The 14,953-nt window shown below is 43.4% G+C and overlaps 1 protein-coding gene across 4 annotated transcripts in view; it reads right to left on the bottom strand.

Moving 5' to 3' along the window:
- The window catches only part of UGT8 (UDP glycosyltransferase 8), a 45,868-nt gene extending 32,990 nt beyond the window's left edge, over window positions 1–12,878 (bottom strand). Inside the window, exon 1 of one of the 4 annotated variants that reach the window (XM_054203643.1) lies at window positions 12,833–12,878. The gene's annotated coding sequence lies outside the window, so the exon portion shown is untranslated. Of the gene's footprint in view, window positions 1–11,781; window positions 11,865–11,991; window positions 12,015–12,436; window positions 12,802–12,832 lie in introns of those variants that run through there. The other 3 variants (XM_054203641.1, XM_054203644.1, XM_054203642.1) reach the window with 3 other exon arrangements.
- Window positions 12,879–14,953: the final 2,075 nt, after the last annotated feature.

Here is a 14,953-nt window from a genome sequence, read left to right as displayed (position 1 = left end):
CGGGGGGGGGGGGGGAATTCTGAGATTTGTATGCATTTCAGTAAACTGTGCATACTGCAAACTGCCACTAGAGTTCTGATAACACACAGATTTATCATTTAATCTGGCTCACAGGATTGTCCTCTCTCTTCCCTATCAGTTCATTACACAAAACTCAGTATTTTAGAAGGGAAAATACAAACCCTGCTTTTTAGAGCTGTAAACTCTCCCGAATTTCATATCAGTGATCTGCGCCAATTGGAACAAAAGGCAGAAAAGAGTTTGGACAAAAGAGTTTTGTCAGCAACGAAACACTTAATACAAGTTGCAAGTCTGATGCAGTTTCCGCATAGGGAGACCAGTTATCAGTTATGTACCGCAACCGCCTGCGGCAGGCTTCGGGCCAAGCTGCTACTGAGCTGATTGCTTTTCTTTCACCAAAAGAAACTCAACATCCATTATCCCACCTGCTCCTATCTCCATTCGAGGTCAAAAACCAGGGCCATAAGCAATGCAGCATCACCTCAGGAGCCAATCCCACCTTACCATGCCCAACAGCAGCATTTACCACAAGCAAACATATTTAGTGTGTTTATTTCTTTGGAGGTAGTATGTATTGTAGCTGTAAGAAGGGACACATGGTTGGAAGTACAGTAAGAAAAATGCTGCGCTAGGTTGTGACTGAAAGACAACTTGTTACTGAGAGCACTACAAACTCCCTCTGAAAAAAATCACATAAGCAGCTACTGGCTATAGTTTACTACTACTCTTAATAAAAAGGAAGTATTACAGAAGAGAAAGAAACAGGGACGGATCTTGGATTGTTACCTGATTTACTGAAGGCCCAGTTCTGCCCTGCCCACTCAAAATCCCATTAACGTTAACTTATTTTATGCGCAAATCTGTTTGCTTTAGCTGTTATTAAACATGGTTTTACAGATAAAGCATGATATCCAACCTTCACAGGCTTGTAAACATTTCAGTTAAACAAATACAGAACCAAGCCCTACAACGCAAGTTGCATGACCAAAGGCCCTGTAAGCAAAGCATTTTATCAAGCCTGAGATAGCAAGGAATGGCTAACAAAAAGCACTTACAGGTAAGTATAAAAGCTGAAAGAGGAAGAAAATATTCCAAGACAAATAAAAGGTCCTCTAACACCGATTGCAGGATGATTCGGTGATAAAAATACATGCACCCAAACCAAATCTTAGCTGTGTCAGCCACAGGCAAGCAGCTGATATTAAAGACAAAAATACATACATACACACAAGCATGAATGCAGTGCATCAATTCAAGATCAGGGAAGAATGAACAGGTAAAAGGTCGCTCTTTTTATTTGCAACATCCTCCAAGACATCTCTTGAAACAATAGAAGTCATTTTTCAAGTCCCTCTCAAAAACATTTTCTTTAATATCTGTCCGTATATTTTTTTTTTGCCAAGCACCAGATTAAGGAAGAACTACCTATGTGATGAAAGGCACTGACCAAATTATGTTTAACCGCAAATCTCACAACATGAGACTTTCACAGACACAGGAAAATTTTAATTAGTGGCATAACAGACAACAGTAAGACAGACCGTGTTCTTTAAGCTAGAAGTACAACTTGACTCCTAAACCCTTTAAGCTGGCAATTGTAAAAATACGTTCTTAACCTCTAATACTGCTTGCTGTTCTGTACATATTTCATAAGTAATAGGAAATCCTACTCCATAATCCTTTAGGAGCATTAAAGTAAATCAGGCCCATAAGGTGACTTCAGGCAGCAATTGCAGTTTAAGATTAGGAAGCAGTTGCTACTAAGCGTATGCTGTAGAACTGACAAAAGTATCAGAAATGTGTGAATGCACAGAGTCTTTGAGCAGCAAACCATTCTATTATCCAGGAAAAGAGTCTGATAATCAGGTATTGCACAACCTGTAGATTTACAGTCTGAAGTTTTCCCTATCACGTATCTTGTTACTAATTGCTGAGGTAGAGCATGCTGTGATTGCTATTTTGTGTTGCAGTGTTTTAGATAAGTGGTAAGATCTAGCTTGTAACTACAGGCTCCTATTTCAATCAAATGAATAAACTGAGAAATTAGTGGAAATAATTAGTAAGAAATTACATGTGCATAAACAAGGGCAGGCTTTTGCATTTACTTTGTACAGTTTCTTGAACAACCACATCCTTCTATCTAAGGACTGAAACATTTCAATGAGTACAAGAACGACACATCTACTGATAAAAGAGAGGAAGATTTATAGGCATTGCAACATCACTGTAATCATGTTAGAGACTTATTGTGTCAGTTACGCAAACAGCAAAGGAGTTAAGAGGGAGTCAAAGTGATGGGCAATTTATGAAACCTCTTTTAGTAACAGCTTCCTTCTGTAACACATTTTATCAAACACTGAAGGATTTTACCTAAGTTTTTGTACTCAAGAGTTGTGGAAAAACAATTTTAAAAAGCCTCACTCAAAAGGTAGCAGGGTAGAAGAGACAAGGTACTTCTCTTTCAAAATATAGGTTTTACAGCTAGTACACAAAACGTTTTCAATGGACATGCTAGCAGATAGATCCTCAGGAAAATTACATGGGAATAGAACTCTTATGCAAGGCATAACATCCTATTAAAATGAATTTATAGCAAGTGACTGAGGTATAACATTCTTGGTAGCACTTTGCCACTGGCTTTCTAAAAGAACACCTTTCAATCAGTCTTCATCGTTGTGGAAAACAATCCTAAACTTCTGAAAAGATCGATCATATCTACGAAGATTAACAACTTACAAAGATTATCTTTATTCTATGAAGGGATTCTAAATTTATCCGAGACTTCTGAAGTCACTAACAGTAAGACACTCAATCTTTTAAACAAAGTCACTTCTAAACCATAGCAAGGCCTGCATACTTCGGGATTATGATACTGCAATATCGACAGCATCAGCCAAGAAGAGACTTACCTGCTAGTAAAGGACTGAAATCTAATTAAACATTTTCATAACGTGATGTACGTTACAACAGAGCAAAGGCACATTCCCCTTCACACAGTTTACATTTCCTAACAATCTATGCACTAGAACTGAGAAAACATTATTCAGTTAAAAAGACACACTTTATTGAATGTCACTATTGTACCAGTATCCACTTTCAAGATTCAGTCCAACTAACTGCATCAAAGTGACTTTCATAAAGATTTTACACCCTATGAAACACTAGTATTCCCAGATCTACCAGACAGGTTAGTTAAAACAACTCCACATACCTCAGGAATACATTTTAATAACCCAAATGAAAGTAAAAAGAGCAAGTTGCCTTTTTTTCCTGCTGTGCACTGGGCAATTAAAACAGGGTATTTTAGGATGCTTCTAATCTATGTCTTTCACTTTATGCAGTGGGGATTAGCATTTGCAAACAGTAGTCTACCCATCAGCGTTCTGGTAAACCAAAGTGCTACTGCAAATACTTCTGTAAGGCTTAGGCAGGCCTAGAAGTGCTGCAGGAAGAAAAACCCCATCCTTTCTGCTGCTGTCCCAAGCAATACAGCAAGACCAGAAGAGGCTCCCGGTCCCAGCACCTCGGCAGCTGCACTGGTATCCCAGAACCGGGAGCGGGTTAGAGACAGCACAGAGACCCATCAGCAGGGCAGCTCAGGTCAGGCTGTGCTTATCACTTCAGCCTCAGCACCAGAGCAGAGCTGACCATCTACACACATGGTGTTGCAACAGAACTGATGTGCCCTCTTGGACCTCTAGGACAGAAAGGAAGCACAGTGCAGAAACCTGAGAAATGAAAAGCCTGCTCCAAAACCTACATACCTTCAACCGAACGCAACCTGACTCAGTGGGCAAGCGCCTCAGATTTCTCTGCATTGGCGCACTCTGTTATGCAGGTCTTCTCCTTGCTGCCCACGGTTACTCCACTCCCAGCACCTTGGAAACAGAAATGCTGACTACATATAATGAAAAAGTCATCTATCTGAAAGCAAGACACATATATTCCTTGTGGGGAGATTTGTCTAGTTCATCCAAAACAACACGGGAATTATACATCTTCCTCGCAGCTACTGTGAGCTCACAGGAGAACATACAAGTCCCTGACAGAGTCCCCTCAACATCTGGAGACATTTACTCCAAGTACTGAGAAGTGACAGCAATGTTTCTCAACCTGCTGCAGCCATTTTGCACCAGAAAGCAAGCAACCAGAAATAATATTGCGACATCAAGGGGCAGGGGTATTAACACTGAGAAGTCAACAGGTTACTCCACATTTCCTAGACACACCAGTGCGGTTTAAGATGTTATTTACTGGCTCACAAACTGCTGCATGAGACTGCTCTGCCCAGAAGAGCCCAGTAACAGAACAACTTCTCACAATGTTTCATGCTGCACAGTCAAGAGCTACAGGAGTAAAGTGCAGAAAGAAGAAAACTTTCTACCTGCACAAGTGCCACAGCAGCTGATGGAGACAAAGATGCCTCCACTGAGGGGTCAGAGTTTCCCAGGAAGCCTTTTCTTTCACACTGGCATCAAAATACTGGCTGAATCGAAAAGAGAAAAAAAAAATCTGACTCCACCTGATTTTAAGCACTTTCATCAGTGACATCCTCCTTTGATAAAAAAGGCTCTCCAAAGAAGGGTCTGGAAGAAACTGCAGAGCACAACTTTATAGTAAGCTTAATTTGTTGGTGCAACAAACACAGCCTATAGTTATACACGCTACCACCACACAAGCATGAATTATGCCTCATGAACAAGCCTCAAGATCTAAAACAACATTTGTTCTAAACACATATTAAACTAAAATCCCGGTAAAAATTGTCGGGGGGGATGCTTCATCTTTCACTACAGCTAGACTCAGCTTGGTACAAGCTCTCCCTGGTCACGCCATCACATGACACCTAGAAGCACTGAATGAATTTCTTTGTTCGTTTTCTGACTTCATCCTATAGCAAATAACTACATTTTAACAAGCCACACAAAGAGAATCACAAGGGAAACTATAGCAGGTTTGTTTCTGCAATGGGAAATACTAAAATACTTGAGTTAAGAATGTTTTGCATTTATTCAGCTCAATTAAAATAATTAAATTGCTCAAGACACTATGCAGCAACACCACACACTCCCAACTACATTCAGCTTGTTCAGTCCACTCATCATTAGGTTCTGTTTTGAAATTTACAGGTAATTTTTTTAAAGCAAAGTATTGCGTTTTGCTTTCAGATTTGTATTTTGTAGTGTCTGCTTTGAATTACCTCCTAGTAGAATTCAGTTGTTAGAATAAGGATAAAAGCAGCGTACATAACGTCTTTTCTCTCTACGTAGTTTAATCCTTAGATTCTAATTTTTAAGAGCAAGACCCCATCGCTTACCAGAGTGTGAAGGGACAGAAATCAACTCAGGAACCTTCTAAAAGTGCAGACTACACTCCAGCAAGGGGTAAGAAAAGACTCAGGGTTTTTTGCAGTAGCTGCATAAAGATTTTTAAATATACCAAAACTTCCTGCCAATGCCCAGAATCTGTAGCTGACTCAGACTGGATTGTAACTTCAGAAAAGAAAGGGTCTAAAGATAGGGTCCGTGGATTTTCAAAGACAATCTGATTTAAGCATAATCCATTCATTTACAAATATTAAAAAAGAGACATAGATCCAAAACTTGCAGAGGGTCAAGATAAAGGTGATTCACAGCTCTATGATTCACAAAGGATCATCTGGGTGAAAAACCAAAACAAATCAACAACAAACCATCCAGATGACCATCGAGGGCTTCTACATGTGCACATGCCTCCTCCTACCCACTGAAATTGCACTTTCTCCGAGATGAGAAGATCCCCCTCCACTTCTGGAAAGCAATTGATAAATAAGCAAAACAATTACCAAAGTATCCCAAAGCAGAGTAATTAAAGATTGATCACTAGGAATGGTTAAAGAAATACGGCAGCTTTAGGTTGCACTCTTAAATTTGACACACTGCACACCAGACTCGGATCTATTTTACAATATTCTCAACTTTGAAAGAAAAAATCTGGGTAAGTCATCAATTGTCCATGGGCAAGTTTTGATGCAAGTCCTCACAAAATTTACACCAACAGTGCACATTTACAGACTTTCAGGCTCCACAAGCCAGGGATGCCCCAAACACCAGACTGACCTATCGAGTCATGTTACAAAAGAACACCTGAAATTTTCCACTTTCGATTGCTAGAATGAAAAACGTGTAAACAAAGCTTCCCACAAGCATTTTATGCTTGATTTCTTATGAGAGTACCGCCAACACCAAACCTCACCTGCAAGGTCTTCACCTGCAGCAACCTTCTAGTTAAGAATGCTCTTGAGAAAGATACTGCTACCAAGGTCCAAGTTTAACATCTCAGCACACCCATGCTATCAAAAAAAAATATTTTCTACCACCCATTTACATTATGATAAGTTGACAGAACTGGCTTCCCAAGCAGACTTACAAAATAAACATATAGCTATGTGCATACAGCATCTACATTCTGTAACTACCCCTTTTAAAAAAAAAAAGCACTAAATCTTATTAATCTGAAACAGATACGATGTAGACTACTACCACTTCTCAGTAACAGCTGTTAAAGTGAGAAGGGAGAAACCACATTAAATGCTCACTTGAAAGAATATTTCATTAGAGAGTTTCCAGCAGTACAAAATCTTCATGTATTTGGCACATCATCTCCTACATTTGCATTGCTATTCCTATGTCTAGTTCCTAAGTTTCATCTTACACAAAATATTTCAAACTGTGGTGAGCCGAAGGAGAACATTATTTTCCATGAAACAAAACAGATTCAAATTAGTAACTAAATCTGCATTCTCAGTTGGTTCAAGCACAGGTGTAGTCAAGAGGAGGGACACACAACTGCATTCGGAAGACCAGGTTCCCTCTCCAGGCACTGCAGGTTGCAGGAAGCACATCCCACCAGGCTGCCGGGTTTGAGAGCCACGGCAGGCTCCTCGGCCACACCACCTGCTTCACCTCCGAAGAAAGCTACAACTTTCAAAAGAAAGTGCATCTATATGCCCTTTAAATTATCCTAACATTTACAGCAGTATTCTGGCCAAAACTCCCATTCCTAACCCAGATTTCATTCAGAGAGGTATGCTTCTTTGATCCCATTCATACTGTAAGCTAGGAAATACCTGACTTTTCTCCAAATTTGAGAATTTCTTGTTTCAAACAATACATTGGGACAACAACAATGACGCCCTGAAAAGAAAATTAAGGGCAAGTAAGTAACAACACATGAGTACCGGCCATAAGTTTTTTAATGCTAATTACCTTACTTCTGATGAAAGTTTTTACAATTTTTTTTTAAATACCTTCATTTTATCAACTGGTGTTCTTGGCATGAAATTACAAAGCCTTATTCAACTTAAGTCAAATAACTTCTAAGTAGTGGTGGGGCAGGGGAATCAAAATCCAGCATATGTAACTGCACTTTAATCAAAATCGTCACAACTGAGGCCTTGAATTTCAGAATTTTGAAGGCCGTGCTACAGCTATGCACCCAATCCTCACATGTAACAAATGTATGAAATAACTTTTTGAAGAGTGGTGTTGATGTATGGGTGAAAACAACTCTCTAACGGAATAGAGTGATTAATTTACAGAACTCAGAAGATCCTCCACCTTTTATATTCACACAACTACCTTCCCTCAAATACACTGAGAGACAACCTTTGTAATTTTTCGGTTTGGTTTTTAAAAAGCACACTGTTTCACCAGGGCATCAAGGCTCATTTCCAACTCAGTTCAGAATATGAGTCTGACACAAGATTTCCCATTAACTCTCCCTTCAGTTACTGAGTAGGAAGGGAAAATAGTCTTAAGTTACTTTTCTCATGAAGCTGAACCATCCATTCATAGCAGGAAAGAAGAGCATAGAGCAAAGAAAGCTATCCTTGTTCCCCTATACAAATAAGGTTACGTGCATAACAACTGCGAACTTAATAGAAATTGTCATAAAAAAATCAGGTTTTAACTTTTTTGCATCTCTGAACCATATAACTTAGCAGTTATCTACATCATCTTTCAAACCTCTTAAATCGTAACTGTTACATTTACAGTTTGTAAAAAAGCAATTTTGGTGGTATTTTTTCCATTTAACATCACTTCTTCCAATATAAAAACCACTTTTTTGAACTGGGCTAGCAGCTATTCTCTCTCTAAAAAATAATCTACTGACCAAAGAGTTCAGGACTTAGCAAGGACTTAAGAAGCGTCCCAGGTATAGTCAGTTAGGTGTACTGTTTTAACAGCTCAACAATGAAGGTATTCCACAAAAACACAGGTAATGTCATTAACTCTTCCCAAATTTAGGAATTAAGAACACACACAAAATTCTATGTTAAAAACTAAAAATTTCAAAAGCTTCCAAAAGAAAGGACTCACCACTACTCCAACACACTGGCTCCAAGTCAAGAACTGTAGCACAAAATCTCCCGTATAATTTGCAAAATAAAAAACTAATTCAAGTATAGCATGGTGTGATCACGTAATAGCAAAAAGGAGACGTGGAAAGTTCTTCTCCTATTAGATGATTAAACATTATGAAGAAAAATATTTTAACGGAGTTGCAATGAAAAATAATGATGATCAATTCCTACGAGTTTTTCTTTACAAAGCTAGAGACAATTTAAGGACTTCTTTCTTACAAGGAGTATTAACAGGGCCTCACACACTGAGCATTTAGGGTATATACATCTCAAGCGTCATAAGACGCTACAAGTATTTTGTCAAAGGGTTCAAGAAACCTTACATCACAGGTCTTGGAAATTTACTCCAAGCATAGTTGTCCTGGGGGAAAAAAATGGAAAAACCGCAACACATTTCAGGACAGAGAATTATATTAAATGGTTCTAGTGTATTTTACTTCCTGGAAAACAGGAAGAGCGCTCTACAATGCCTATTCACAAGCACTTTGAGCTATATCAGAACATCAGTTTTCAGCTCAACCATACTTTCTAAAACAACAAAAAATAATAAATCCATGCTGAAAATTTTTTGAAGAATAAATATCCCAACAAAAGCAGGTGAATTATTTCAATTGCTTCTAATGTAGCAGCATTTCTCACACCAATCCTATTCTCCTCTTAAATATTACTCTATAATACTGAAACAGAAATACAAGCATTTCTGTTAAGAGTTAGGATCCAGACAGAAAAGGTATTTCATTTAGTAAGCATCTCTTGAATACTCTTGAATATGATCTTACAACAAACACCTCAATAGCTTTTAATAGTGTAGCATGATTTTTCTAGTAAGGAACTGACAAGGGACTCACTCAAGATGGAGTAAACCGAGATGAATTCTTGGTACTATTCTAAAGGAAGCAAGCTGACTACAACAGTGATGTGGGAAGAAGCGCTTGAAAGAACCCAAAGTGGGAAACACAAAGGAAAGTAGGTGTGAGTAATAAAATACTCAGCAGTTAAAGTCAGAAATAATGTAGTTCACGGTCAGGAAGGTCAATTAGAAAATAGTCGAGTCAGTATAGGCATTGTTGTTACAGTTATTAGTATAATTAATTGCAGAACATTTTTGAGTGGTAGGAGGAGTGTTGCAGCAAAACACATCCTCTGCACAAGCCTCAACAGGTACAGAAAAGGCCATACACAAAGCTACGCTCAGTGGCATTGTTTTAAGGACTGTGAGGCTTACCACAGTACCTTCCCACACAATGTCTGCATGTGTAGTAACACACCTACCACATACAGAAGACTGATGAATTTGATTTTTTTTTCCCATTCCTGTAAATAAAGCACACCACTAGAAATCAACCAAGTCAATCTGCAGCAAGTTATATACAGCAGAAAATTATGGCAGGTTCTCTCACTTTTTATTTACAAACCAATTGGACCATGCTGTCACGATCCACAGCAGCCCTGGCCTTCATTCAACCCAATACGGTTCCTTCAAGTGAACTGACTTAACATAGTTATCATTCCAAAGGGTTGATTTGGATAGCACCTCTGAAGTGTTTTAGATATGATAAATATGGCATTAGGATTCAATTAACCATGGTAGTTCTGAGTACCTTCAATTCCTCTGAACAATAACTAAAACGGCTAAATTAATCATAGGCTACTAATCTGGAGTTATGACCCAGTCCTGCTTTAATCACAGCCTAAACCCAGGCCACAGCTGCAGTGACTGTCAACAAGCTACAACAGCTAGTAGCCATTCACTAAGTTAAAGCTGCCACCAGTACACAAAACCACTCCACTGCTTCGTTACCACTTCGTTAGTGAATCAGCTGCCCTCCACTCCATTTGCACAGGCAAGGTGAGGACCCTTCCAGAGCTCAGGTGACACCACCCTGTGCAGAATGAGGATGTGGGGATTGTCTCAGATGCCCTCTCCTCAAGCCCTGGTTAGTCCTTCAGGTTTCTCCATCCAAATCCTGCTTCAGAACAACTCATCTGCTTACAGCGCTCTAAGAATATAAAACATAAGGGGCACTTACAAAATACTCTAACACAATTCTCACCTTAGAGTCTATATACTTAATAGACATATGACAAAAAGTAAATAATTTTATTTTCTTGCTTCCTGCAACAAGCTTCTTTTGGTGGCAAATGTTGTGCAAAAGACAAAAATAAAATGCAAACACTTCAGGCCAAGTACTCATTTCCTTGTATTTCGACAAATTTTCACAATAGCGTGAAAGCCATCCAAAAGAATATAAGACTCTAGCACAAACTAGTCAGTAGTTTTGAAAAAAAACCAACCAAACAAACAACAGCCACTGCAGTATCCAGCACTCAGCCTGGATCAATGACCAAAACAAAAGAACAAAAACAAGGAAGTGTGAAGTAAAGGTTACTTGCATCCTATGGTGTGCTGGTGCTATAAAACAAGCTCAGCTAAAATATATGAGTGACCTTGTGTGACAGTTGCTTGGAAAACCAGGCAGGCAGCTTCAGATAGGAAGTCTAACCGAGACAATTTTTAGAATACGTGTCTAAGAAACAAGTAATAACAGGTGAATTATTCTGAAAACTAAGTCACCTAGTCATAACATGAAAAACAAAAATACTACTTTCAAGGTGTTTGGGTTGGGGGGGGAAGACCTTCAAGGATCTCTGCTATTAAAAGTTCCTCGCTGCTGTTCCTCCCCAGGCAACTCTGATGAGCACGCAAAACGGGCTGCGTATTTCTTAATGATTTCCTATTGTTCCACAGTCAGTCCTAAAACGAGCATGTAAACAAGTCGTAAAAGACAAGATACCATTTAATATGTTTAAATAACGCAACTTTATTGACATTCTCCCTCAGAAGTCTACGCTTCACCGCTTTCCTCCTTTTTAAACACATACGGGGAGGCAATAGCAGCAATTATGCAACGTTCTCCCTCCACAGGCAAGGGGGCTTGGCTCAAAACTCGCAGTTCGCATTCGTGAACAGGGCAAACACTCAGAGCGAGCTCCCTCACCTTGCGGCTTCAAGTTTGCAGCCGCGTTAATTAAAATAAATAAATAATCCGTTTACTAGGCACCCACAAGCAAGCGGCTGCCCGACTTTGGGACGGCTGCGGGTGACAGCCCCTCACGGCGATACCGACGGCCGAGAGACCCCTCGGATTAGCGCGTACAAGGCGCAACACAAGACTGAATTAACCCAAAACCGGTTGCCCCCCCCCCCCCCCCCGCCGTCCTCCGCCGCCCCAGCACCCCCCTCCCGGCAGGGCTTGCTACATCCCCCGAACTTCTCCTCAGCGCTGAGGAAGAGACTGAGTTCACCTCAGCGCTGCGGCCCCCCCTTCCTCCCTCCCTCCTCCTCCTCCGTTCACCTCACACGGCCGCCCAACTTCCTCAAGGCGCAAGGGCGGGCACCTGCCGGGCCTCCAGCGCCGACTCCCCGCTGCGGCACCTCAGGCGGCCGGCCAAGAGAGAGAGAGACTGCCCGGCTCCCTCCCCTCCTTCCCTCCCCACACAGGTGCCGTGCCCGGCCGGGTCGCGCTTCTCGCCGCCCCGCAACCCCTCCTCTCCCCCGAGCTCACCTCACGGGAAGGGTGAGGGAAGGGGTGTCCTTTTCTCGCCCCTCAGCACTCCCGCAAGGACGCGGCGCTTCCCGCCACACGCTCCCAGGTCACGCCGTCCCCTCGCTCAGGGGACACCGCATCGCCACGGCCTCCCCTGCGGCTTCTTTCCAGTCAGCCCACGGCTCTCTCCCCCCTCGCATACCAACCCCGCCATGGCTCTCCCGCCCCACCGCACCCTCGCCTTCCCCGACCCTCCGCCGCGGGGTGATGCAAGGAGCCCCGGGCTTCCCCTTGCGTTAGGGGAGGGAGGAGGAAGGAAACCGAGCGTGCGGGGAGATAAACTGAGAGGAGGGGGGAAAGCAGCAAGGTCAAAGGAGAACCTTCCTTCTCCTCCTCCTCGTCCGGGCAGGGACCCGCCGCCTCAGAGACCCTCCGACCCTCGCTGCCCCCCGAGCTCCCTCACCGCTCTCCCTTCAGGGCCGTTTCTCCGCGGTCGCTGCCTGTGGTAACGAGCCGAAGACCGGGTCGAGCCGCTCCTCGCCGCTCTTCTTCCTTTCAGTCGAGCCGGGTTTCGCGCGGCTCCGTGTCCGGCCCCGGCTTTGAGGCCCTGCTCCCGCCGGAGCCCCTCCGCTGCGGCGCCGGGCCCCGCCTGTCCCCTCCGCCCAGGCTCTGCTGCACCTGCGGCGGCGGCCGAGGAGAAGAGAGGAGAGGGCACCCTCGCTCCGTCCCTCCCTCAACTTCTCATCACTTCCCGCTGCCCCCGCTCCGCTCCGCCGCGCTGCCGCCGGGCGCATACACCGCCGCTGCCCTCGAACCCCCCCCCGGGTCCTTGGGCTAAACGGGGAAAGGCCGCCCTCACCCCTTTTCCCCCCCTCCCCGCTCTTGGCCGGCGAGGACAATCTGCCGTCCGGGTGGCCGGGCGCCCTCCCGCCCCATGCACTGCCCCGGTTCCCCGGGCAGCTCCACGGCGGGGCAGGTCCCCTGTGCCCGCCTCTGGCGGGTGGGACCGGGGCCGCCCTCCGCCAATCAATCCGGGAGCGGCGGCAGGAGGCAGCGGCCCGGCGGAGGAGGGGGGACGGCCGGGGCGCTCCCTCAGCCGGGCCCCGGTCCCCTCACGGTCGGGCGGGCACGCTGCCCTCCGCGGGCTCGAAGCGAACGGGGGTGGACGAGGCACAAGGCCGGCACCCCCGCGGGGATCTGCGCCTCGGCCCGTCCCAAGGGAATCACAAAATGGCAGGGACCTCTGGAGACCATCCCGCCCAACCACCTGCCAAAGCAGGGTCACCTCAAGCAGGTTAGGCAGGAACGCATCCCAGCGGGTTTTGAACACCTCCAGAGAAGGAGGCCCCGCAGCCCCTCTGGGCAGCCTCTTCCAGTGCTCCACCACCCTCAAAGTAAAGAAGGTTTTCCATCCGTTCGAGGCAGAATTTCCCGTGTTCCTGTTTGTGCCCCTTGTCCTGTCACTGGACACCACTGAAAAGAGTCTGGCCCCATCCTCTTGACACCCACCTTTTAAATATTGATCAGCACTGATGAGACCCCCTCTCAGTCTTCTCTTCTCCAGGCTGAACAGCCCCAGGCCTCTCAGCTTTACCTTCTGAAAGAGGTGCTCTATCCCTCAATCATCTTCATACCTCTCCACTGGACTGTCTGCAGTAGTTCCTTCTCTTTCTTGAGCTGGGGAGCCCAGAACTGGACACAGTACTCCAGATGTGGCCTCATCAGAGTAGAGGGGGAGGGTGACCTCCCTCAACCTGCTGGCCACGCTCTTTTTAACGCGCCCCGGGTGACCATTGGCTACCTTGGCAGGCTCATGGTCAGCTATGAGGAGCATTTTGGTGGAGCATTTTGGTGGAGCCGTGCCCTAACATCCATGCTCCTTCTTCATGGATGCCACTTAGCTTTGGTTAAAAACCAAAATACACAAAAACTCTGAAGCCTTTTCTCCCCTTCATTACAGTTAAGTGCAGTTGCCCTATGTTGGGCATCAAATTTGCTCAGCCACCTCACTCAGTAAAGCATCTGTCATTCATTTTAGCAGCCAGACCAACCCAAATCACAACATTGCTCCTGACTAGTTGAGTAACATACAGTCCTTTATCTTCTCCTTCTGCAGGAAAGGGCACTCAGCTCCTCAAGACTTTCATTCCTATGCAGGGAAGGCTAGCTAAAAGACATTTAACCCTCCATCCTCCTGGGAAAGACCTACTAGCAGCCTTCCAAGCCCTCACCTGACAAAGCTTAAATACTAACGGTAATTCTCCAATTGGTTTTATGTGTGTGTGGTTTGGGGGTGTGGGGTTTTTAAATTAACTTTTTTTTTTTTATTCACTTATTATATAACAAAATTGTTATTTCACAGCTGACAGACAACAACATCCTTTGAAAGACCAAGATTTGCTCCCTGCCTGCCACACACTTTTAAAAATCCAAACTTTTCCGCTGCTTGCTTTAAGTTACAAGTTTGTGTTGTTCAAGTTACAAAAGTGTTTTATGGAGCCACCAAGGTAAATGCTTCTTTCATCGAATTTTTTGTAATGAAATTTAAAGGAAAAGAAGTTTCAGACAGTCTTTCTGATTCGACAGATCAAGTTACTCCTTTGATAAATGCGAAGGTTTAAGTTTCGTCAGACAAAACAAGAAAGTTAATGAAATTTGAATGATAAGTTAATGAAATGCATAATAAGAAAACTGAACGTAAGCTTTCAATGGACCTCCATTCAAGTGAAGATGGCTTGCAAAAGAAAATGAAACTTTACTTTCATTCAAATTAATCCAATTTATTTGGGACATAGAAGTTCTCGTGATATTCATTATAGAGCCTTTTAAAAGCTCTTCAGTTTCTCACATATAAAAAAACCAATTAAAGTTTCTCAAATCTTGTGCCCCATTTGACATGTAGTTAACGTTACATTAGGTGTTACTGTGTTGAAAGTTTTAGTTACTTCCAGGCAAAATAAATTTCAAACCGTAATGCCAG

This window comes from Rissa tridactyla, chromosome 5 (assembly GCF_028500815.1).
Source record: "Rissa tridactyla isolate bRisTri1 chromosome 5, bRisTri1.patW.cur.20221130, whole genome shotgun sequence".
In the NCBI taxonomy this organism is placed as follows: domain Eukaryota; kingdom Metazoa; phylum Chordata; class Aves; order Charadriiformes; family Laridae; genus Rissa; species Rissa tridactyla.
The sequence above is the reverse complement of the archived record's forward strand: the minus strand, read 5'-3'. Positions and strand labels throughout refer to the sequence as shown.